The sequence below is a fragment of the Myodes glareolus genome, chromosome X (assembly GCF_982192425.1).
Source record: "Myodes glareolus chromosome X, mMyoGla1.1, whole genome shotgun sequence".
NCBI classification, from domain to species: Eukaryota; Metazoa; Chordata; class Mammalia; order Rodentia; family Cricetidae; genus Myodes; species Myodes glareolus.
In genome coordinates, this window is record NC_142053.1 from 22,036,376 (window position 1) to 22,062,870 (window position 26,495).

General features: G+C 42.8%; 1 long non-coding RNA gene across 1 annotated transcript in view; it reads left to right on the forward strand.

Moving 5' to 3' along the window:
• LOC146889231 (uncharacterized) overlaps positions 1-24,260 on the forward strand; it is an 87,959-nt gene extending 63,699 nt beyond the window's left edge. Inside the window, exon 3 of the long non-coding RNA XR_015000331.2 lies at positions 21,771-24,260. This is a non-coding gene — a long non-coding RNA (uncharacterized LOC146889231). The remainder of the gene's footprint in view (positions 1-21,770) is intronic.
• The last annotated feature ends 2,235 nt before the right edge of the window (positions 24,261-26,495 follow it).

The following is a 26,495-nucleotide window of genomic DNA, read 5'->3' on the forward strand; positions in this document are numbered from 1 at the left end:
AGGGACCCTTTGTCATTCTGCTGCCTACACCAACTGCCATCAAGGTTGATAGTGTAACCTCCTGGATTTACAATACCCATGCCAGACCAGCTAACCCTTTTGTATCCAAAGAAAACTACACGAGAGAAGGATGGGAGGTCACCAAGGACCCAAGCAACCAGCGCAAGCTGTGAATTTGGCATTTCAAGCAGTGACAATCTTAATAATTTTGCTGACTGTATGTACTGTGCCTATGAGATGTTCCTCAGGAAATTCACATGCTCCCTAAATTTGACTTGTCAACTCATAAGAACTACCCAGGGATACATTCAGGATAAGAATGTCATAGCCCAAATACCTAAGATGGCCCCATTTGGCACTTGGTTCCCCAGTATAACTGCAGATCTCTGCAAGTTCTAACCCCCTTATGACCCAGAAATAAGTCCTCATTTGCCCTATGGTGCTTCAGTATTGCAGCACAGGCAACCACATTTTTACATATGCCCACAACATAATGCTGGCAGAGACTGGAAAGACCAGCCAAGATGTGGGGGATGAGATGACTACTACTACACCATTTGGTCTTGCGTGTCTACCGGGTACTTATGGTGGAACACCCCACTTAAGACAGATTATATTTCCCTAAAATGCCTCACTTCCCCTACCCCAGGCCATGTAACAGAGAGACAACTCATAGTTGTTCCCCAGCCTTGAGAAAACAGAGGTGGGAGACAGCTTGGAGCATTGATATAGCCCCATAAATATAACCTTTACCAAGATGGGGAAGCAGAAAGAAATTGACTGGCTCAAAGAGTAGATTTGGGGAATCAGGCATTACAATAAGCATCGATGGTTTGGACAGGCCCCTGACCCAGAAGCTATGTTCACCATAAGATTGCTTGTTGGCTATTCTACCACTGGAATAGTAATAGGGCCTAATCAAACTAAATCCAGGCCCAAGTCCAAGCCTGCCCCCACAAGCCCCTAAACCTAAGCTCACCACCTCCATGCTCATCACCACACCTCTATTGAGAACAGTCACGCTCTCAACTGGCAACACCACAATAGTAACTCCCCAGGCTTCAACCTCGGTGTCTTTCTTTTACTTGCTCTCCCTTCTGTTCATCATCTGATAATGTTATTACTGTCATCATTGATGTTAACAGTAGCTGACAACACTGTCACCCCGGGCATGGGCCCAGTTGAAATGGATGCATTTCAAGTTGGTGCAAAGATCATTTCTGGTTTTGAATTCTAGAGAGACCAGCATAACATCCTCTTCTTGGCTTTGTTATGACACTGCACCCCCTTATTGTGAGGGTATTGCTATTATGGGGAATTATACCTTGGAGACTGATCATGACCAGGGTCGCTGGCATTCTAAGGACAGCTTGACCCTTCAAGAAGTAACAGGTCAAAGGCTCTGTATAGGTGCTGTGCCAAACAACACACAAGCACTATACAATCAAACCTTAGCCTCTCCAACCTCTCAAGGTTATCTAATTCCTCCTAATGATACTTGGTGGACATGTTCCTCTGGATTAATACCATGTGTACATACAAAGGTCCTTAATGACAGCAAAGAGTTTTGTGTCCTGGTGCAACTGGTCCCCGGGCTGCTTTATCACTCAAACGAGGAACTGTTAAATAGACTAGAAGGCCCAGTCCTTGGGCGAGTTAAGAGAGATCCTGTGTCCACTCTCACCCTGAGTATTTTGCTGGGAGCTAGCCTAGGCAGACTGGGAATGGGGACAGCATCCATAATTTCCCAGAGTCAACATCATTCCGACCTATGCGTCGCTATAGATGTAGAGTGGTTAGAGAATTCCGTTTTTCACTTGTGGGAATCCCTAACATCCTTGGCTGAAGTTGTTTTACAGAATAGAAGGGGCTTAGACCTAATTCTTCTCCAGCAAGTAGGGCTTTGTGCTGCATTAGGGGAAGAATGTTGTTTTTATATGGATCATTCTGGGGTGGTAAAAGACAATATGGCCAACGTGAGAGGACTAGGGAAGCATAAGAGAGAATGTGAGGCAAATCAGGGATGAATCCTGGTTTAACAGCTCCCCCTGGCTGACTACTTTACTTTCCACCTTATTTGGCCCCCTCTTCATATAGATCTTACTCTTAACTTTTGGCCTGTGCATTTTGAGTAGGTTGGTACAATTCATGAAAGAGAGACTTGGGACAATTCAGCTAATGGTTGCCAAATATCAACCAGTAGCAACAAATGGCACAGGAGAGGTATGCTGTCCACACCACCAACCCTTGTTGGAAGAAATTGAGAGGCGCCTAATGGAATTAGGTGAGGCAGGATGTGACTATGGACCATCATAGGTACAAGAAAGAAGAGGGAATGAAGAGACTGAGCAAACTCCATTTTGAAAAAGAGCTCCATTTTAGACAAAGGCCAACTAGAGGATGAACTCAGCCCCAGTAAAAGTTACAAACAGTTCCAGGAAAAGTCACCCACTATGTTTGTACTGGTCAGAGTTACCCTATCAGGATGCCCAAATATCTACTAGTTTCAGACGTCCTTACGGGCATCAGATCAAACTGTTGCTTTGAAATTCTTGCCTGCTGACAGTTGCTGTTTTGAAATTCCACTATACCCAGCCTTTAGAGATTGCATACCCACACCCAATCCCGAAACGCCAAGACTTGTGCCACCCTGCTTTGTGGTTTGTCCCTTTAAAAACCCCTCACTCTAAAGGCTCAAGGCCATTTTTTCTCCACCTGCTGTGTTGAAACTTGATCAAACTAGCTTGTAAATCAATGAATCAATAAACCTCAGTGTATTTTGCATCGGAAGCTGCAGCTCTGTGGTGGTCTTTTATGGGGAGGGGTCTTGCTACACAGGCACAGCAATGCCTAATATTCTGCTATACTCAGAGATTGGTGCCTAGCCCAATTGTCATCAGAGAGGCCTCATCAAGCAACTGAGCAAGGCAGTTGCAGAGACCCATAGCGAAACATTAGGCAGAGTTTAGGGAATCAGTCCCACTGAAGAAGGAGAAAGGAGTATGGGAGCCAGAGGGGTCAAGGACATGACAAGAAAATGGCTCAGAGAATCAATTAACTTGGGCTCATAGGGTTCAGAAGACTGAACCGACAACCAGAGAGCCTACATGGGACTGACCTAAGCCCTCTGCATATATGTTACAGTTGTGTCTCTTCGTCTTCCTAACAATGGGAGCGGGGGCTTTCTCCAACTCTTTTACTGGCTTTTGGGGCCCTACTCCTCATATTGGGTCATTTTACCCAGTCTTAATACTTGATACATGGGAGGTGCATAGTCCTACTGTAACTTGATACACCATGTTTTGTTGATATGCATGGGAGGCCTGCCCTTTTCTGAATAGAAACAGTGGAGGAGTGAAGCAGGGGTGGGGGTGGGGGAGGGGCTGGGAGGAGAGAAACAAGGGGAAATTGTGGTCAGGATGTAAAATAAATAATATTAAGAATATAGAATGAAAGAGAAAAAAGAATTTGGTTTTCCTAATTTAATCCTTCCATCCGTCAATCCATTTTAATTGCTCTAGAGCACCAACGTGTGGTTGAAATTCCCTACCTACTAGAATCCCTTGTCTCTAATTGACTGTCATACACCAGTCTCATCAGGGCTTCCAGTCTAGCACCCAAGACCACATCTTCAAAATCTTTACAATTGCATCTCATGCTGTTTCACTGGGCTTGATTTACTTTTTCCCCAAGTTTTATTTATTTATATTTCATGTGTATGTATGGGTGTTTGCATGCATGTATGGGCACCATATATGTGCCTGCTATCCATGAAGACCTGAAAGAGGGTGTTTGGATCCCTTGGAACTGGAGTTACAGGTGGTTGTGAGATACCCAATATGGGTGCTGGGAACTGAACCTGAGTCCCCTATAAGAGCAGCAAGTACTCTTAGCTACTGAACCATCTCTCTAGCCCCTTCTTTTCTTCTTTCTTTCTTTCTTTCTTTCTTTCTTTCTTTCTTTCTTTCTTTCTTTCTTTCTTTCTTTCCTTCCTTCCTTCCTTCCTTCCTTCCTTTCTTTTTTTTCATTGACAGGATCTCATGTAGTTCAGGTTGACTCTGAACTTTCTATATAACCCAGGATGTCTCTGAATTCAAGATCATGCTGCATTCACCCTGAAAGTGAATTGCGGGGAGCCATCACACCTCACTGTGTTACATGCTGAATCCCTAAACGACTAACAGCAACGACCAAAGTGGTGGACCTATCATTACAGCAGACACCTTCTTGGAAATTACTACTAGGAAAGAAGATGGGAAATGGAGAATTTTACTAGGCTAGGGAGATTTCTATTTTATGTATTTGCTTACATTTTATGTTTTATACTTAAAACTATGTGTATGTGTTTACGTGTGTGTACATATGTCCACACATACTATGGCATGAGAGTGGAGGTCAGAGGACAACTTGCAGGAGTGAGTTCTCTCTCTCCACCATATGGGTTCTAGGAGTCAAACTCAAATTATTGGGGTTGTACATTAAGCATCATAACTACTGATCCATCTCCCCAGTTCTATTAGTGTTTCTTTTTTTAATATTTATTTATTTATTTATTATGTATACAATATTCTGACTGTATGTCTGCAGGCCAGAAGAGGGCACCAGACGTCATTACAGATGGTTATGAGCCACCATGTGGTTGCCGGGAATTGAACTCAGGACCTTTGAAGGAGCAGGCAATGTTCTTAACCACTGAGCCATCTCTCTAGTCCCCACTATCAGTGTTTCTTATTAGTATTTATTATTATCATGGTGGGGAAGGTATGGCAATAGAAAGGGGAGGCTGCTGATAAGATTTCAGTTAGGAAGCAGAAAGTGATAAATACTAGTATTTAGTTCTATTTCTCTGTTTTTATTCAGTCCAGGACCCAGACCATGGAATAGCTTCACCCACATCTAGCATGGGCATTTCCACATCATTTAACTTAATGTAGATAATTCCTCATAGGCATGGCCAGGAATCTGTCCCCAGGTGATTCTAGATCCTGTCAAATTGACAATGCAAGCCATCACACTAGATTACTTTTCCAAAAAGTTTGCTCAGTTAGGTGTGGTGATGTATGTTTTTAATCCCAGGATTTGGGAAGAAAAGGCAGGTACACGTCTGTGAATTCAAGGCCAGCATGGTCTACACTGGAAAAAAAGACAGAATCTTCAACAAACGGTGCTGCACAACTGAACAGCTGCATATAGAAGAAAGCAAATTGATCCATACTTATCAACCCGCATAGAACTCTTAGCTTTCAAATCTAATTATTTCTCTCCTTTTGCTGTTCTACTTAAGGTGTTGACACCTAGCTAAGAATTTGGAAACCGAGTAAGCTCCTGAGCCTCCTATCTTCTTTGGGTTGGTTTGTTTGTTAGACAGGGGTCCTCATTCTGCAGCCCTTTATAGCCTGGAACTTACTATTAACTAGGCCGACTTCTTACTAGTAACTAGGATTGGCCTCAAACTTACATCACTCTCCCTGCCTCTGCCTCTGATGGAGGAGGGTTATCTGTCTATTGTGTTATTTTCATTGGTCAATAAAGAGACTGCCTTGGCCCCTTGATAGGACAGAAAATTAGGTAGGCGGAGTAAACAGAACAAAATGCTGGGAAGAGGCCTATGAGGCAGAAGCCATGGAGCCAGCCACCAGGTCAGACATGCTAAATCTTTTCCGGTAAGCCACCACCTCGTGGTGCTACAGATGATTAGAAATGGGTTAATATCAAGATATGAGAGTTAGTCAGTAACTAACTCTCTAGAGATAATGGGCCAGGCAGTGCTTAAATGAATACAATTTGTGTGTTGTTATTTTCGGGGCTAAGCTAGCTGTGCGGGAGCCGGGCAGGATGAAAAGCAGGCCTGCCTGCAGCCCCTCACAACATGCCTCCCTTGTGCTGGTATTGCCAAGTGGACACTACCACATCCGGCTACACCGGTGGTTCTCAACCTGTGGGTTGTGACCCATTTGACAAAGCACCACCTCCAAAATATTACATTGCGATTCATAGTAGTGGCAAAATTACAGTTAAGAAGTTTCAACAAAAATAATTTTATGGTGGGGGTCACCACAACATGAAGAACTGCTTTAAAGGGTCGTAGCATTAGGAAAAGGTTGAGAACCACCGGTCTACACTCTCCTTCCAGCCATCAGATAATCTGGAATAGAATATTGATCATGCCATCTGGGCATGGAGGCACACAGCTGTAATCCCAGCGTGAGAGAGGAGAAAACAGAAGGCCAACAGTTCAAGGCCGTCCTTGTCTACAAAGGAAATTCCAGGGTAACCGGGGATAGGTGTGGGGAGAGCTAGGGAAAAGGAGGAGAAGTAAAAGAAGATGGAAGAGGAGGCAGGGAGAAGACAAGAACAAGGGGGGAAGAGAGTGGCAAGGAGGTGGAAAGAGATCAGTTCACCCTGTTGTCCAGGTTTCTACAAGCCTTTGTAATCTGGCTCTGATTGGTGTTCATCTGTCCCTGTCCATCTCCTGTCTTCGAGCCACCTCTTCTCAGCCAGCGTGGTGGATACTTTCTTTTCTCCAAAAGCCTTAATTAATGTCTTTTGGCCTTAATCATTGTCTGGAAATCCTTCTAGTCGACTCCTGCCTTTAACTGTGTGACTTCATTGTCTGCAGTTTCCAGCTTGGGTGTCACACTCTCCACTATCTCAAAGGACCTCCAAGTTCAGACTAGATGCACACGCGCACACACACACACACTTGCGTGTCTGCCTCATCACAGACTGCTATGGCAGAAAACATGACTGTTTTACTCAAGGTTCTCTCTCTCTCTCTCTCTCCCTTCCCCCCAACCCTCTCTCTCTCCCTTCTCCCAGCACCTGATCCACAAGTAGCCCTAGCTGTAATTCAAGGAGAAATGTTTAACATGGAAACACGGTTAGTGCTAGGGATAAATTTAAACTTTTAATATGTTTTTTTTCTTTTTTAGGAAAAGAACCAGTGAGCCAGGCCTAGAGCTAGACACCTGGAATCCCAGCAGGTGGGAGGCAGAGAACTTCCTCAGCTACACAATGAATTGGAGACCGTCTAAGCTACATAACACCCTGTCTCAAAAATAACAATAGTAGTCAGGAGGCGGTGGTGGCACACTCCTTTAATCCCAGCACTTTGGAGATCGAGGCAGACAGATCTCTGAGTTCCAGGCCAGCCTGATCTACAGAGTGAGTTCCAGAACAGACAAGGCTACACAGAGAAACCTTGTCTCGAAAAAAATAACATTAATAACTGAATTGATCAATCATTAACAAGGAGCATAACTGTCCCACCTCACTGGATTAATTCAGATATACAGATAAAAAGGGAGAGTGTGTATATCAGGGAGCAAAGAAATCCCTACATTGTTTGAATTTAGCCAAGGCCTCTAGGAAGTCCCCCCTCCCCCTTCAGCATTTCTTCAACTGTTGTTTACTTAGTGGCCATGGTTTTCTTTTTGATTTAGTGGTTACTGTTTGTTCCCCTTGGTTTAAAATGTCTTCAGCCAGAGCAGCATTTGTGAAGCCCCCAAACAGATGTGGTCCCTGTAATCTGAGCTCGTCCTTAAGCCCATGCTTCTCACCATGCTCCCTGCTGTCCCAAAGCTGAGGTTCTGTGTCTGCTTGAGGGCAAAGGTTCCTATGGAATTCCGTCCTCCCCTACTTTGTCGGCTCCTTGAGGGCAGAAACTGTCTTCTTGCATTTTTGTAGTCCAAGTCCCTGGAATAATGTTTACCATATCATAATAACCAGTGTAGACTTTTTGAATGAATGACTGCAATTGAATAAAGGATTCATCTTGAGAGCCACAACTGTCATTTGTGGCTCAGGAACAGGCCAAGACTAAACAACATTTAATGCAATATATAGGACATAAATGCTAGGCTTTTGTTCTTTGTCCCCACCAGCGTTCATTCCCTTCTAATGGGTTCCATAGCCCAGATTTATTTAATTAGAATGTAAACGATGTAGAAACGCATCAGTGTAGACACATGGGACTTGACCAAATCTTCACTTTGTAAAGGACACAGTCAGGAAACTGACAGGACAGTTCACAGGGCAGAAGAAAATACCTACAAGTCACAATTGAAAGAACCCAGCAGCTAGATTATATAAAGAACACTTATAATGCAACCGCCCCTCCCCCCCCCCAAAATGGACAACTAACCAAATTAATACATGGGCAAAGGATCTGAATGGATCTCCCTGAATCACAAAAGTTGTTCTATTCCAAACTCACTATAATATTGGCAAACATGCTGAGCAGTAGGAGACAGACACTGGCATCTGAGGGTATAGTAGGGAACAGATACTCTACCTAAACTAAGAGATTTTTTTTTTAAAAAAAAAAAGCTGGGTGGAGTATTACATGCATGTAATGCCAACTTCTGAGACAGGTAGGGGGCAGTAGAAGCAGGAGTTCAAGAACATATTTACCTACATAGTAAGTCTGAAGCCAGTCTAACCCATGTAAGATAAAACAAAAATAAAAACAAGAAAAAAAAAATCAAGTACTGAAAAGTCATTCTAACTTTTAAGAACATTTGATGCACATGCAGAGGAACTGGATTCAGTTCCTAGCACCTGCATGGTGGCTCGCAACCCTCTATAAATCAAGTCCCCAGGTATCTGATGGGCATGGTGCAAACATGCTACACAGATGTAAATTCAAGCAAAGTACCCATCCACATGAAATAAAAGTGAATGAATCTTACAAATTCAAAAAGAAAGAAAAACAAAGAAAAGACAAAAATCCAGGCTGGAGAGATGACTCAGCAGTTAAGAACACTAGCTGTTCTTCCAGAGGGTCTGGGGAGAGGTCCCAGCACCCTTAACTCCAGTTCCTGAGGATCTACTCCCCTTTTCTGGTTTCCTTGGGAACTACATGCACATGGTGCACAGGCATGCATGCAGGCCAAACACTCTTCCACACAAAATAAAAATATAGGTTGAAAAACAGAAGAAACAACCAAACAACAATGTGCTTTCAATTCGGTTCTGCTCTAATTTCTGCTTCTTAATAGCAGGATTCCATTGTATATGGAATAGTTTATTGTCTGTATTCCTGAAGTTCTCCATCTTCTTTGGCTGCGTTTGTTATGGCATTTGGATATTGATTGCACATGTTTCCTACATTCTAAATTCATTTGATAGTACAAGTTTGTTTTCACATTTCTTTCTTTCTTTCTTTCTTTTAAATAGGAATGACCTTTTACACTGCTGTGAAAGGCATATTACAGTAGGGTGCCCAGACAGAAAGGCCACAGTGTGAATAGAGGCAGGGTAATATTTAAAGTCATGTAACTTATATGAATCCTACCTTAACAAGGGAATGTATAGCAGTCATATAAGGCAAGTCAATATGTGTAAATTGATTTTTGACTCCTGGAGAAGAGTACATGAAGTAGACAAACATTCCCAGTGTTGAACATCTTAAGTCAAGATGATTATAGACAGTTTTGAAAGGCAAGATGTCCAGAAAATGATCACATAGGTACCAATTATGATTTTTTTTCTATTCTAGCTAGCTTAAGTCTTTTTTCCTATTCTAGCTAGCTTAAGTCTTTTTTTTATTAATTTATAAAAGTTTCTACTTCCGCCCCTCCTCCCAATACCCTCCCACTCCTTCACATTTATTTCTTATATTGCAGTTTTGAAGGTGCCTCTCGTCTTTTATGTCACTGTAATATTGTAAAATGTGACGTGCCAGGCCTGGTGATGCAGGCCTAGGATCCCAGCTTGTGGGAGCACCTGGGTAACTTAGTGAGCCCTGTTTCAAAAGTAAAAGAATGGTTTCAAATTGTACATAATTTCTTGCGCTGTGTATTCGAAGCTATGTCTCCATTTATTTTATCCTCAATTCAATCCATTCACTAAGGCAGTGCTTTAGTTTTCTATTATTATGTGTTATCTGGTTTATTGTATGTTGGATCAGTAAATCGTCAAAACTATTCTGGGGGCCAAACCACATTCTTTAGTAAAAGGTGGAAAACATCTACCCTACCTGTGCATTCTTCAGCATCAGATGCAGAATGACAAGTATCAGCTCCGAGAGCTGACTCAGCAGGCAAAGGGACCCGTTGCAGGTCTGTGCTTCTGGGCTCTACCCCAGGGCTCAAGTGGTGAGAGACAGCTCGCTCCCTTGAGCTGTCCTCGGACTCCACATAGCTACACACACACACACACACACACACACACACACACACACACACATTCAAATATTATTTAAAACAAATATCGTATAGATTTGGTAATTTTTGACTTTTCTTTTGCTTCAAACTCATTGTTTACTTTCAGAAGAATTTTCCTAAAACCTTGTCAAATCTTGTAAAACTTTTCTCGGTGGCTTTCATTTGTGCTCCATTAAATGTATCTGCCAACCTGAATGTCTTTATAACAATTCATCTCTCCAGCATTATTTCTTCCTGGTAAATAGCATCATTTATTCATGTTTTGCTTTACTTGTCCCCTTGGTGTCTTATAATTTTCCTTCAATATATCTTTATTCTCTCAAATTAAGTAAATAACCACATACTTAATATTGTGAACCTCCTTTTTCATTATATTGTCTAGCTTTTTGTCTCTCTTATTAGGAATGCAACAGACTTTTGTCATTTTATCTTATATTATGCTACTTTGCCCACCATATTTATTGTTTTTAATGAATTTTGTGTTGATGTCTCAGACATCTTTCTTATATAATTCTGTCATCTCAGAATGTCATTTTTATTTCCTCTCTTCACATATTTATAACTCATTTCTTTTTATTCAATCTCATTTTATTGCAAAGTTAATTAAGACTGATGAAAGAGACAGCCTTGTCATGTTTATATTTTTAATAGCGCATCCCTTGTGTTTCTGACTCTGGATGCTCTGCATGTATAATGCTCCTGTTAAGGAAGAAAACGGCCTTTGCTTCTTTTCTTCCGTTTCATCAATGCAAGTTTGGAAAGTGACTCCTCAGCAACTCTTGAAATATCAAGACATCAGCACAAATGTTCCCAGGGAGAAGTTCCTTGGTAAACTTATCGAATGGAGCCCTGCCTCCACATCCACTCCCCATATAATGCTGTATCATTTTCTTTAGAGTACTTGCTGCCTTGTGAAATTATCCTCGTTAGTTTATGGGCCTGCCTGCTTCTCTCCTTTATGAAGATGGAAACTCCAAAAATTGTCTGTATTGCTCAAGGCTATGTTCCTGCCCTATGTCCTCAGCGTGCATTTATTGGAGACATAAATGGGTATGGTTTTTATGGTTTTTGTACTTTCTCCCTTAAACTGTTTCATGTGTATGTGTGTGCATGTGTGTGTGTGTGCACAGGCGAGAGTGTATCACAGCTTGTATGTTTCGGGCAGACGACAATGTCAGCTGTCAGCCCTCGTCTTCTACCTTGTTAGAGCCAGAGTTCCTTTGTTTGTTGCTCAGCATGCCACCCCAGCTGGCCTGCAAGTTCCTAGGGAATTCTCCTGCTTCTATTTATCCTGTCCTAGGAGCACAGGAGGATTACTGACACTTGGTACTGTGGTCAGCTTTCTGTGAGTTTGAAGACCTCAATTTAGGTGCTTGCCTGGCAAGTGTTTTATACTTCGAGCTATCTCCCCATTCCCTAACATTATTGCTAATGTTAAGTGTTCAGATGGTCATAATATTCTTATGTCTGTAGGAAGGTGTCTGCCAAGAGTTTGTTTGTACTATTTGCATATATTTGTTTGTTTGTTGTTTGAGACAGGGTCTCCCTATGTAGCCCAGGCAGGCCTCAAACTTGCAGCAATCCTCTACTTCCTGAATCCTGGGATTGCATAAAGGTGTGCGCCATTATACACAGCTTTGTCTGTATTCTTTTTTATTACACGTTTTTATTTATTTTATGCATGTCTGTGCAGGGATATGTGGGAGTTTGGGCTCATGCCCCACAGTGCATGTGTGGAGGTCAGGAAAGAACTTTTCAGGAGTAGGTTCTCTCCTTTTACCACATGGGGACCAGGGTTGAACACCAGATTTGGCAGCAAGCATCTTTACCTGCTTAGCCATCCTGCCAGCCCTTTAGCCTTTGAGTTACAATATTTTTTTCTTACAATTTCTGTGTTTGTATTTTTGCTGCAAGTCTGGGATTGTGTTTCCTATATTGCTTTCTTATATTCAAAGCAAATTTGCCTTGAGATGAAGAAATTCTTACCCTTTACTGTGTTTTTAAACAGATCCATTAATAGAAGAATTGTTTCTTAGAAAGCATCTTCATTGAGTCAATCAGCGCTGGGCACCTGGTGCGGGAGAACTGTCTGTATTCTGTCAATCATGTATTTTAATAAAATGCTGATTGGCCAGGCAGGAAGTAGAGGCGGGTCAACCAGACAGGAAGTAGAGGCGGGGCAATGAGAATAGGAGAAGGTTAGAGAGGAGGAAGCTCCCTCTGCCATTGCTGTGCAGACCACCGAAGAGACAGGATGTAACCTGCCCAGCTGAGAAAGGTACTGAGCCCTGTGGCTAACGTAGATAAGGATAATGGGGTAACAAAAGTTGTAAGAGCTAATAAGTAGCCTGACCTAATGGGCCAATCAGTTTTATAATCTTATGGAGTCTTGTGAGTGATTTTCTTTGGGACTTGATGGCTGTGGGGTACTGGGTGGGACAGATACCCCAACAAGCCGGCCCCCTCATGATACAGACACCTAATTTTATGGTTCCCCTTATATGGGTTCCTTTCTTGTAGTCCATTTTTGCTTATCTTCCTTTATTGTAATTGCTATTTGCTGTCTCCTTAGCCTTACTTTCTGTCCTCCTGTCTTATGGTTCCAGACAGAATCCTGTCTTTTGGAGGAATGGCAAGAAATGAGCATCAAGGAGATGCAAGAGTTTGATATGCTTCTTCTCCACATTCTGGCTTCCAGACTATAAATTTAGTGGGGACTTCACACATCTACCTATTTCCTGAGCTCTGATCAGCAAGCCCTTCTTTCTAGGATTCAGTTCTGGTCAACTTACTCTGACTCATTCCTACTCTTTGCCCCTTTAGGTTCAGGCATAATGGCCTTGATGCTCTCATGCCCGCAGCCTGTGTTGGTCCCCTCAACTCTGGAGACCTACCATTGGAAATAGTCCCTTTATCAAGTCTCCTCCCATAAAACCTTTCTGAGTGTACCACCTGTTTCTGGCTGAAAGAATGGCTAATACAAGGAGACAAATAAACATATGGTTAAAAGATAGCACAATAAAAGTCTTAATACAGAAAGAGAGAGGGTGCTACAGAAACAAAGCGAGGCAAATAGCCCCCAAAGTGTTTTTGGCTTTCTCTCCTACTCATTGTTAAATCTTTTGTCACTAATTTATTATGCTGTGTGTTCCTCTTTTGTAAATCATTTGGCATGGGGTGTTAGAGCTGCATGTTTTTTCAAAGACACAATATTGATTTGTTTACCAACTGCTTTCTTTTAAATTTCCCATTTGCTTATCTTTAGTTGGCTTGTTCTATTTCTATATAGTAGGGAGCTTTATTCTCTTTTAAAGGCAATTATTTAGTTTGTTACCGTTCACTCTCTATCAATGTAACCATTTATGGACATGAGTTCTCTTTCAAGAACAGTCTGAACAACATTCCACGTATTATACAATACAACATTTGTATTTCAATTTTCAAATACTCCATCAGGACTCGAATATAGTTCAGTTGTTACAGGGTTTGCTTGGCATGGATTTGATATGCACTCATAAACTGGGCATAGTCATCCATACCTGCAATCCCAGCACTTGGATCAAAGTGCAAGATCATCCTTACTTACATAGTGAGTTTGAGGCCAGCCAGGGATACAGGAGACCCTGTCCCCAAATTAATAAAATAATTTCATTTTGTTCTTTATTTCTTCCTTGACCTGAGAGTAACCTATGAGAGACTTTTAAATTCTACATTTATTAATCGATTTCGTTCTGGATACATATGTAGATAGGCAGATGTGCATATGCACACATGTATAGTCTGCAGTACTGGAAATTGCACCTTTGGCCTTGTATATGTCCTTTTGTTTTGTGGTTCTGTGTATAGAACCTAGGCCTTCAGATATGATGGACAAGTTCCATAAGTTCAACAAGCTTCAAGTTCAATAAGCTCCAGCACTCCAGTACTTGGTATGCATATCTACCATTATTTCATTATTGTCTGAGAATGTGCCGTACAGACTTCTCTGTCTTTACAAGTATATTTTTACATTATTGGTACATTGCCGATTTTTGTGAACCTTCTTAATAACAACAACAATAGCAAACTAAAGTGCCTTGCATTGACTGAACAGGAAGTTTTCTCCATGTGGTCATGCTGTCTAACCCCACGAGGCTTCATTCCAGCCTCTGCCTTTCTCCTGGGAGCTCCCAGGAGTACAACCTCCTTCCTAAACCAAGAGGGGAGCTTATCTGAATCAAACCTCACACCTCGTTCTGCTCTTTGTGAGTGTTTATTTTCCCCACTCTGAACCACTGAAATTGCTGTAACTAGTCTATGATGCCTTTGAATGGCTCTTTGGAATTTTTGTTTGAGATAGGGTCTCATGTAGCCAGGGTTGCCTTGAACACCCTTAGCTATGCAGCTAAGGATATACTTGATTCCCTGCTCGTCCAGCCTCCATCACTCTGGTGATGAGATTACAGGCAAGCATAAGTATATTTGGTTTATGTGGTGCTGCGGATGGAAACGGGGCTTTGCACATGCTAGGCAAGCACTCTGCCAACTGATGCACAACCCGAGCCAGACCTCTTGGAATAAATGAGTGAATCCTTCCTTCTCGGCACAACCTTGCCTATTCCTTTGACTCCATCTCAACTTTAAGTCACCTCAGGTAATGCATGTCTTTGGTGTTATCTGCCCCTCAGCCTTGCGCTGAACCACGACACAAATGCTTCCTTGTTTTATATATCATTGCCTTTGCTTGATATTGCTCCTCTATGGCCAATGTGGCACTCTGGCCACACGAAAGGAACCCTGCTCCCTCTTGCATAGTGTGAAACTATTCCTGGGAAGTTGCTGCTGGACCGGGGACTAAATTTCCTAGCTGTCTTCAAATCTAGGTGTGAACATCTTCTCTGCAATGAAACGAGAACTGATGCCATTCAAGTTCCACTTAGACTTTGAAGAAATTCCATCTTTCTTTACAGCTTCTGAAGGGTCAGCAGGAGAGGCTGTGGGTACTGTGGGAACACAGAATGGGAGGAACACTGTTTTTTAATTATTACAGGAAAGCAAGCTACCCACCAACCAGGAGTGTTCACATTTCACTGCGAAGTTAGAGGGAAATTTGTTATGTGCTAAGCCACTGAAGTTTTGTGATTTCTTTTTATTACAGCAGCTGACACCCCCTTACTCATATCCTATTTGAACGTTCCAAGCTCAAATAGCAAAATGTCTACTTAAAATTGATTTGAGTCTTCTAGTACGTGTGTCACCTTGGTTTTTAAATGTCTGAGGTGGTCTCATAGATTAGATCACACTTGTTTAGATTATTGGATTCTGGTAACTTATCATGTTTTCATTCCCCATATCTTCTGTTATTTTGCTGGAAGCTGTAGTTTATCTTATGTGTTTAGGAGTATTTCCCCTCTTGCATTTGCATAAAAATAAAACAGGTCCTAAGCTAGGTCTTAACTTTTACTTTAAATTGGCTTGTACCTTTAAAAAGTAAGTCATTTGTGGCTAATACATTCTTTTAAAGATGTGTTTGTTTTTATTCATATACGTGTTTGCCTGGATGTTAGGCTGTCTAACATCTACATGCCAGCATCACAGAAGCCAGATGAAGGCTTCAGATGCCCCCGGAACTGGAGTTATAGACAGCTGTGAGCCACTGTGCGGGTGCTGGGAATTGAACCAAGGCCTCTGGAAGAGCAGCCAGTGCTCTGAACCACTGAGCCAGCTCTCCAGTCCACCATGCATCTTTAGCAGTCATGTCACTTCATTCTTAGGAAAGCATTCAGCCTATGTATAGTGCTCTTGTAATAGATATGTTGCTGGCATGACTTAGTTCACATGCTGTATGTAGCGAGCAAAGCCAGCTATAGTCTAGTTCACCATTCACCGAGTGCACAACATGACTGCGTTCCTTGTACTGTCCAAACCTCAATTGTGTTTCCATGTTACTTTTATTTTTCTAATTTTTTGACAGGGTCCTGTCAAAGCCAGTTCAGGCTGGCTTTGAACTCACGATGTAGCAGAAAATGATTACGAACTTCTGATCCTCCTGCCTCTACCTCCTAAGTGTGATTATAAGCATTCACTACCATGCCCAGACTTCCTGTCTCTTCCCTTCCCCCTCTCTATCCCCATCTCTCCTTCTTTTCCTCCTTTTTTTTCTGTCTGCTTTTATTTGTTTTTGAAGAAGGTCTCACTAGGTAGCCCAGCCTGGGCTCAAATTCTCAAATTCCTTTTGCTTCAGCCATCTGAGGGTTGAGATTACAGGTGTGCCTTACCAAGCTTGACACTTCCACCTCACTTTTATTACCTAGTGCGTTTATACAGAATATTACAGGATTACCAAGAGAGTTAAATGAAATTAAAATGTGACATTTTGTTGACAATTTGCTTCAGTTTTGCTAGAACCTAAAATATATTGCTTTCAAAAAGACATATCAATTTGATTGGTTCCATGTGGCAATAGCTCCAATTTACTTCCCTAGCACACAAAGTGAAAGATTTAGAAGCATCTTTTAAATTTTTAAAATATTTTGCTTGGGCAGCTCAATAACATCCTTCCTTTTCAACTGCACTTATGAAGTAGGGAACGGAATTTGGAAGCAGATTTTCTGTCTGTTGAACCACACATACTTTTTAGTACATTTGGATTGCTCGCAGAAGATGAGGTGATCTCTTCCCTCCTCAACTTTTCCTACCATGACTATTAACAAAACCACCCGACAGAGGACCATTTATAGAACTTGAAAACTCACAAAAGGTGCGGCAGGTAGTTTGGAGCTGTTAAGGTTTTATTGAATTCCAAGATTTCCTCTTCAATTAACTTGGTAATCCCCGAATATAATAGCTTTCTGGGTGATTAAGAGATCTGGAAACAGTGACGTGATGTAAGTCACACGAGAGACAATGTTATAATGGTGCCGGGTCCTTACATAATTGTTCTAAGTCTGAATGCTGCTGGTACCAAACAATGCTTTGTTGTTCTCAGAGACTTAGAGAGAGCTGCTCTGGCAGAACATCTTTCGCTTCTCAGAGAAAATATAGCTTCCCACGAGCAATCCAATTGTGGGCTTAGGCAGAACGTTTTTCTTGGGGACAGAGAATGAGTATTCAGTGTTGTGGCTTTGCAGTTAGATGCATAATTGTGTGTTTCCAAGGGGAGAGGTCCAAGGAGGGCTTCCCAGAGGGAAGTTTCAGCCCCTCTCTGAGGCTCAAGTAGAAGTATGGGAGCCCAAAATGGATGTATGAAACAGGCAGAGCCAGGAATGCTATTCTAGGAAAACAGTTGCTTGGCAGGTATACTCAAAAGGCACCAGAAATCCCTCCCAAACACATACTGTCTCTGCTCACCGTTGACAGCAACCATGTCTTCACCTGAGCATTCTTGTGTGAAGTACTCTCTGCTTTAAAAATGGACCACCTTAGCGCTAGCTCCCATGAAACTGCCAGTTCTTCTAGATAAATGGATTTCTCAGCCCCTTTCCCTTTCCTTTCCTGTCTGACCCGAGAAGCTAGGCAAGTGGGTGGCTTCGGAAGGAAGGGAAGGCTGGTGTTGCAGACAGGGTTGGTGTCTGCTCTGTTCACACTTTTCCAACTATTCGGGAACTCCTCCCAAGACTTCAGGGTTTTATAGTCTGGGGTCTCAGCAGGAGCTCCAGAGGCCTTTGCGGGATTATTCTTGCTGGCAAAGTTGACTCGAGGCCCTCAGCAGACCCCGGTCTAGGAGTGCCTGCGGTGATACTGATGGAGTGCCCGGTGGCCCTCGGGCTGGGGCCAAGAGCTGTAGCTACTCATTGTGAAACTGGTCGACGTACTTATGTCCCCCGTTAGGGGTGCCTTTCTACCATCTGCTCTTCAGCCCAGAGGACAATGAGAGGCCCACCCGGCTTCCACCAAGGGGTTTGCTGAGAAGGGGAACGCACCAATAAGTGAAGGTACATGTTCCAACTGGAAGAGGAAGGATAGAGTTCAGAAGAATGAGACCACTGACTGAAGTACACTGTGTCACAGATATGAGGAGAAAGAGATACTCGCCTTAGAGCTGCGGAGGGGAGAAGAGCAGTGGGGAAAAGAGCGACACTCTCCAGTCTTAGCTCCTGAGTAACCAAGGCAGCTGGCCCATGTGTTCCCTCTTGTTCAAAGGCTACAGATATCTCTGGTGGGGAGGATCCAAGGCCAAATCACAAAGCAGGCCAAGCTGAACTTTCCCAATCGCCTCTTACATCTAACTTTACTTCCCATTGTGGGATCTCTTCCCCTTTCCCCTGTTGCTTCTTTTACTATCCCTTGTTAGGTCTCTCCTACCAGAGCAGAAAGAACCTCGGCTTTCTTTAAGCTTTAAGAGTGCAAGGAAGGGACTAGGGAGAGAGTCTAGTCAGTACAATGGTTGTTGTGATAGAGTGAGGACCTGAATTTGACTCCCAGAACCCACATATAAGCATGGTGCTGGAGGGGAAGGGAAGGAGGCAGCCAATGCAGCCAACACAGCCAAATTGGTGAGATCTAGGCCAGTGAGAGATTCTATCTCAAAAGACAAGATGAATAGCACCGGGAGGAATCATACCACAGTTTACCTCTGGCTACACACACACACACACACACACACACACACACACACACACACACACACCATGCTTGCATTCAAGACAGGCAGACAGACAGACAGACAGACACACACACACCATGCATTTGTTCAAGACAGACAGACAGACACAGTCAGAAACACACACACATAATTTAGTGGGTACTTCAAGTGGCATTATATCCAGAAGAATTAGTTGAGAGAATGGTATAGGCAAAGGAGACCATATCAGCACTAGGCCCTGGTCTCTGATGGAAGACTCTGAGGACAGGAGAGTCTAGGTCTCTGTGTCCCAAAGTATCTCTAGAAGGGAGAGTGCTGGTTTTGGGAACCTCAAGAACTAGCTTAAGAATTGCTGCCTCTAGAAAAAAGAAAACTTATCTTTTTTTCCAGTCTGTGACTGCGTGCCCTGGGCTCTCTGCCACCCCCCATAATGCAACACTGCAGCCTTGGCACGAGCAACCACCCTTTCTTTCTGTCTACTCCCTTCAAGAGTGTATGATGATACTTTAGGCTGTGCTTGAATGAAGTCCAAACAGTTTGCCCTGCCTTAGATCAGCATTCAGACAAGCAGGAAAACTCTTAAAGCCTCACCTGTTTGTGGTTACTCCCCAGTAATCTCAACTCGGCACTATAAATACAATTACAGAGAATTAGAGTATCTAAATGAAGGGGGCTGGGTGTGGGGGAAACTCCTAATCCCACTTTCCCAGGCCCAGGACCCAGTAATGCCGAACAGAGACTATAGCTTTTAATGGAGTCCACAAGACTCCCAAACAAATGTCAAGTTTAACATTAATGTGTTTAGAACGCTCACTCAAGATCATTCTTTTTATGTCTATTTCTTAGCTGCCAGCTAGCAAGCCTCCCAGGATCGCTTTCAATCTGTCAGGTCTCACCACAAGAACTGTCTCTCACAGACCTCAGGCAGGCGGAAATGTCCTTCTATTAGCTAGTGAGAGAGGGGGCTTTAGGAATAGAGCTTAATGTAGTCAAAGGGCAATTAAAATTAGGAGTCTGCTTGAAGAAACGTGTGGGAGGAAAATGACTGGTCCGTCCTCTATCGGGGACCTTCCAATGCTCTCTCTCTAGGAGTTCCCGGGTCCAGTCTTCAGGCATTTGTGACTCAATTGCCTTCCATTTGGTGAGAAGAATACACCATCATTTACGGTTGTCTTTCAGAAGTCTCCGGGAGAAGCAAAAAATAATTATAGTTCCCAGCAATGGGATTAAATTGTGCTTCTGGGATGCCCTGTAGCTGGAACAGAATAGAAAAGTGATGCATTTTGTTCCAACATGTGTTTAACCTGGAAAAGCTTACACGTTCCTCAGCAGCCAAACGTAAAGGGCATCGTTTACATCCACTCTTAAAGCTTGTTTGGGGGAAGAAGTCTTTCTTGGATTTAAGGAATCATGTCAGATTTGTGTTCCCAAAGCTGACCGGAGCTAGGGGGAGCCTGCTCCACGTGAATTACTTGCCCACTTTGTGTCTTCCAGAAGCCTCGCTTTAGAGTTAGTGTTGATTTTTGTGGATCCAGAAGGTTTTAAAAACAGAGTCTCTGCCCAGACCTGTGCAGTGTAGAGAGATTAGTGTGAGGGAAGGAGGGGGCTCAGGAGACAGACATGGAGAGAGGGCAGGAGGTGTGAGAAACACACGAGGACACACATTTCAGATGGTGGAGGAGACGCCCTCAGAGAGCTCCTGTTTCTGTCTAAATCTGTGATGAAAATTGCTTGCACATTTTTTTCTTCCCAAAATTTCTTAATTAGAAATGTGAGACTCAGTCCCTTTCCTGTGGGATGAGAGCTGAGGCTCCTAAGTTAGGCAGCACACCTGCATCAGGTAGTAAGGATGGATTTGCTTCCATCTTAGCGTTTGGGCAAAACAGTCTCTCTCTCTCTCTCTCTCTCTCTCTCTCTCTCTCTGAAGATAGAGGCACTAGGGTTTATTGATAGTGTCTAGTCAGTCACAGGCTGCCCACCCCTTCTGATTATGTGACCTTAGGTCACTATATCACATCTTAGCCATGCAGAGCTGGGTATAAAAGCGATGCTATCCAAGCAGGCTGAGAAAGAACAACAGAACAGAGAGAGAGATAAACCCACATTTTTGAATGTCAATAAAATGTGAGTTGCAAGGATCTGGTAAAATGTTTTTACAGGTTTTTTTTTTTAAGATTTAGTTTGTGTGTGAGTGTGTGTTTGTGTCTGTATCTGTAGTGTGTGTCACATGTGTGTGGGTGCCCATGGGTGTCAGAAGAAGGGATCAGATACCTGGGGCTGGAGTTAAAGGCACTTGTAAGCAGCCTGATGTGGGGATTGGGAAGCAAACGTCGGCCCTCTAGGCAAACAGCAAGTACCCCTAATTGCCAAGCAATCTCTCTAGCCCCTCTTGTTGCTATTTGTCACTAGATTTAAAATCAGAGCAGGGAGAAGAGTTTCAAGAGAAAGACACAGATCTTCCTTTTTCAGGCAAAAGGCCTTTACTAATGACTTGAGATAGGGTCACTTGGGCTGGTCTGTACTCCCTGGGGAACCCCAGGAGGCCTGGAATTCCTGATCCTCCTGCTTCAGTCTCTCAAGTAGCTGAGAAAACAGACAAGTACCACCAGGCCCAGATGGATTCTTACATTTTTTTCAATAGTTGAAAAAAATCCCAAGAATAATAATCTGTGATACCTAGCAGGTAAAAATGAAAATTTAATGATTATGGTCATAGCCAATATAACAGTGGAGTTGGTTGATTTTGAAGGACTCTATGTGGCCCCCACACTGAAATATTTACTAGTTGGCCCTTTCCAGTAGTTTGTCGGCCTCTAAGCTAGACCACCAACCTTAGTATTGGAAACTTCGAGGGGTTTTGTGAAACTCTAAACTCCATTTTGTCTCTGACCTGGCGAATAAGCCCATTAAGGACCTAGCGACGCTCATCCTGGCCATCTGTAAAAGCTCCGTCCTGCCTTGCTCTAAGTCAGCAGAGAGTCCCAAGCTCAAACACATACAAAGCAGAAAACACTAAATCTACCTATTATATATCCCTGCAGTGGCTGCTACTTTGAAATGTTCCGAGCCTGAAGACTGGAGGAAGACGGGAGGAAGTCTGACCTATGGAGTCCCCCTGTGCCTGTGCTTGCAAGGGAAAAAGCCAAGGAGCCTGCTGTTCTAACTGGAACCTTCTGGACACAACTGGGGGGGGGGCTCAAGGAAAAGCTCGGTGTCTTTCTGTCACCCTCCAAATGACCAAAGGAATTCTGGGTAGAGATGGTCAATTGGCTGATGTTTTTCACCTTCCAAAACACATGTCCAAACCCCAAATGATCACTTCATCTGTATGCAGGCATGAAACTTCCTCCTTTCATGGAAAATAAGGTTGGGCTTCAGAAAAAGGCAGACAATTTGCATATGAGAGCCACGAAAACAATGTATTTTTTTGTGTGTGTATGTATGTGAGTACGCATGAGTCAAGGAATGTATGTGTGTAGGTCAGGGGACAATCTGTAAAAGTCGGTTTTCTCTTTCCACCTACCAGTGAGTTCCAGGAAATGAATTAACATCATCAACTGTGGTAGCAAGCACCTTTACCCTCTGAACCATCTCACCAGCCTGAAGAGACATGTATCTTGAAGTGATGCTTATTTTCTAATTGATTAGTTTTTATTTATGTGCATAAGTGTTTTGCCTGTATGCATGAATGTGCATCACATTTGTTCTTGGTGCCCAAAGAACCAAGAAGAGGGTTAATTTCATGGAAATGGGCTTTATAGATGGTTGTGAGCTGCCACATGGGTGTTTGGAACAAACCTGGGTCCTCTACAATAGCAGCAAGAGCTCCTTAGCACTGAGTCATCTGTCCAAATCCATGATTGTTAGTTTGATTTATTAGCCTGACACAATCTAGAATTACCATGAAGAAGAATGTCTGAGAATTTCTCTTGCACTTGTGTCTTGATAGCATTCAATGATGAGGGAAGGTCTGCCAGTTGTGAGTGGCATTATTCCCTAGGGAGGAGATCATACGTTGTACGAATGGAGAAAATGAATTGAGCACTAGAATGTGCGCACAAATTCATCGCTCTCTTCTACTCACTGTGGATTCGGTATAACTAGCTGCTTCAAATTCCTGCCACCTTGACTTCTCTGCAATGATAGACTCGAACCTGGAATTGGGAGCCAAGGGAATTGTGCTCAGATGCCTTTACAATGGAGATCTCTCTCTCTCTCTCTCTCTCTCTCTCTCTCTCTCTCTCTCTCTGTGTGTGTGTGTGTGTGTGTGTGTGTGTGTATTATCAGTCAGTCATCTATCAATCTGTCATCAATTTATATAATTCTGTGGCTTTTGTTATGAAAATTTCATTTTTGCTTTATTTTAAAATATTTAAATAGATAAAACAAATATATAAACCTATCAGACTAGGTTCTGTCAGTCTGAGACAGAAGCATGAAACATGGGCCAATGTTTTTTAATCTAACTGATTTTATTCCTTAAAAATATTCAGTTTTACTTATTGACTATTTCAATGCATTTTGATCGTATTTCGCCCCATTGTCCTCTCATATAAACCCCTTCTTCCCAACAAGAACCCTTTCAACTTCCATGTATTCTCGATGACCCATTTTCTTTAATTTAAGATATTTTTGTGAGCATAGGTGGGGTTTATTTACTGAAACAGAAGCAACTTGGTCGTGGCTATGACACCCATAACTCTTTGGCTATTTTTATGCAAAGAGGGTTTCTCCATGTAGCCATGGCTGTCCTAGAACTAGCCTGTAGACCAGGCTGGCCTCTAAGTCACAGAGATCCACCTGCCTCTGACTCCTGATTGCTGGGATTAAAGGCGTGTGCCACCTGACTTGGTGACTTTTTAAGTTCCATTATTCAAAAAACATAATTTGCAATGAAGAAAAGGTTTAAAATTAGATAAAGTTCAATTCTTGGGAACTGGAGATGGGAGGATCAGGAGTTCAAGCCCAGCCTCTGTTATGTAGGGAGTTCGAAACCAGCACAGGCTACGTGAAAGGGCAGAAGATCTCTTTGGATGACTGTTTCAGAAATGAAGTGTGCAGAGTGTCCTTTATGCAGGGCACTAGCTCTTCAGCAATCCACTGCACTTTCTCCCCAGCAGCTCAAAGCTGCTGTGCTGAGCCTCAGCTACTAAGGTTAGGCCTGAGACCCACCTATTCACTGTAGGCAGCTGTATTTGCCTCTGGGGCACCGTCAAAGGAGGTTACCCAAACCTCACATTTTAACACGGTATGTTCAAAACACCAAACGAATGCTAAATAGCTATGAGTAACAGAATTTCAAACTTTTCATTACAGGATCTCACAATGTCATGCCAAGCCATATTAGAGCCTGAGGCAAAAGGAAAATGTGGGCCTAGATACATGTTTTTATGGATAGTTCAAGAGCCAACTTTTTTTTTCCAGAAGTAGCTTTTGAAAATATTATTGATGTGTTTGCTTCCATTAAATCTGGGAAAGCAAAATGATAATAAATTCTGTTTAGGGTATAAATAAAATATTTAAACCTCAAATATTATTGTGAGTTTTAATATACTGACTTCTAAATTATTCAGTATGTTTTCCAACTGCTTTAGTTTTGACTGTGTGAAATAACTGCCCTATTCGGCCTGTCTGTCTCAACAAATCTGCCCAGGAACCAGCTAGCGTGGATAAATGACTGTCCATCCAACACAGGCTAGATCTTGAGGGTAAGACACACAAGAGTAAGCAGGCTACCCAGAGAGTTGAGACAAGAGACTCATGGAATGGGAGACAGAATGAGACCAATGCCACAGAACAAGTTTAGCGCTTCTGGAAGAGGAGGAGCTGTAAGCGGCCCATGAACTAGAGACAGCTTTTTGGTTTTTGGTTTTGAGAAAGGTTCTTGATGAAATCAGGCTGTACCCTGCTCTAAATTACTCTAGATTGTGCAAAACAGTGTTTTTTCCTGGATTGGGTCCTGCTCTGACTTACTCTTTTTTACAAGCAGCTTTGAGCTCCAGTTTGAGGCCCTAGGACAGCTCTGCACCTGGGTGGACTAGAAATAATATCACCTGTCCAGCATTACCTACAAGGCACAGCCTGACATTTCACTACTAATAGTAATAAGGCCGTGCCCTGTGTGAGCATGCCCAGGAGATTGGGACCATGGGAGCACATGGTCTTACGATCATAAGGCATACTCTGTCAGAAAAAAACATGGCCTGAGAACATAATGAACACACCAGGACAGGAAAGGATGCGACACCCTCGCCTGGCCTGCCTAAGGAGAATGACCTAACACTACAATGGTGACAGCTGCCACTGATCTGCCATCTTGCTTCAGCCTGAGTTGCTTGGTCAATTTATTTTTCTTTATTTGATTTATCTCTTTTAAAGGGCATGTTAACTGATCTAGGAAAGCCCCTGTAGACCCATTCTTTGTGACTTTTTTGTTTTTGTTTTTGAGATGAGGTCTCTTATAATGAAGCTGGCCTTGAATTTGCTATATAGCCTAGGATGACCTCCGTCTCCAAAGTGTTGGGATTATTGGTGTCCCACATCATGCCGAGTTTATTTGGTGCTAGAGATCAGACCCACAGTTTTCTAGGCAAGCAGTCTACCAGTCGAACTGCATATATCACAGCCTCAGCTAGCTCTGCAATTTTTTTCTTTCAAAAGGCCTTATGTAGCCAAAGCTTGCCTCAGATTCACTAACCAATCCTGACCTTGAACTTCTGATCCTCCTGCTTTTCTACCTTCTGTGTGCTGGAATTGCAGGTGTGCACCCCCATGCCTAGTTCAGCTCTGTGATCTTAATTAACTGCATCTATAGCCTCCCATCTACTACAATTTGTGCTTCATCTAGCCAATGGGAAGCACTAATAGGAGACCTGGAATCAGGACAAGAGTCGATCGGAATATTTATTTATCTAGCTTCTTGACTGCATATGGGTGGCATCATTGCCTCTTTTAGTCACTTACAGCTTCTTTTAGGCGCAGATAATCCAAGTTCCCATTTTCCTGATCCCTAGGCCAAGGATTAGTAACAGCTGACTCATCTGATCTTTTCCATACTTTTGAAAGCATTCATTCACGGAGCTCCCTTCACATGCTATTTTTGAATGTATCATTTTATTTATTCCATGTTGGCACATAGTAAATGCTCATTAAAAATAGCCCTTCCCTGGAGCTTGGAAGATCAGTCAGTAAAGTATGTGCCCCACAAACACAAAGACATGAGTTTGGATCCTCAAAAGTACTTAAAAGTTGGGCATGGTGCTACATGCTATAGCCCCAATGATGGGAAAGGGAGGTGTAGGTCAAAGACAGATCCCTAGGGCTTGTTGTTCAGCTGGCCTTATTAAAGAGTGAGCTCCAAGCTCAGCGAAAACCTTATCTCAAAAAAACCAACAGCAGCCAGGTGGTGGAAACACACACTTTTAATCCCAGCGCTTGACAGGCAGAGGCAGGCTACTCTTCATGTTTTCAAGTCCAGCCTGGTCTACAGAGCTAGTTCTAGGACAGTCAGAACTGTTACACAGAGAAATCCTGTCTCAAAAAACAAAAAACCAAACTAAACTAAACCAAACCAACCAAGCAAAAAGTAACGACAATCAAGGAAGACACCTGATGTCAACCTTGGACTTCCATGTACACATACATATACACGCACTCTAATGCATGCACACTCCCAAGTGAATCCTTATATACCTTAAATACACAACACACACACACACACACACACACACACACACTTAAAACAATAGTCTTTATACATTATTGCC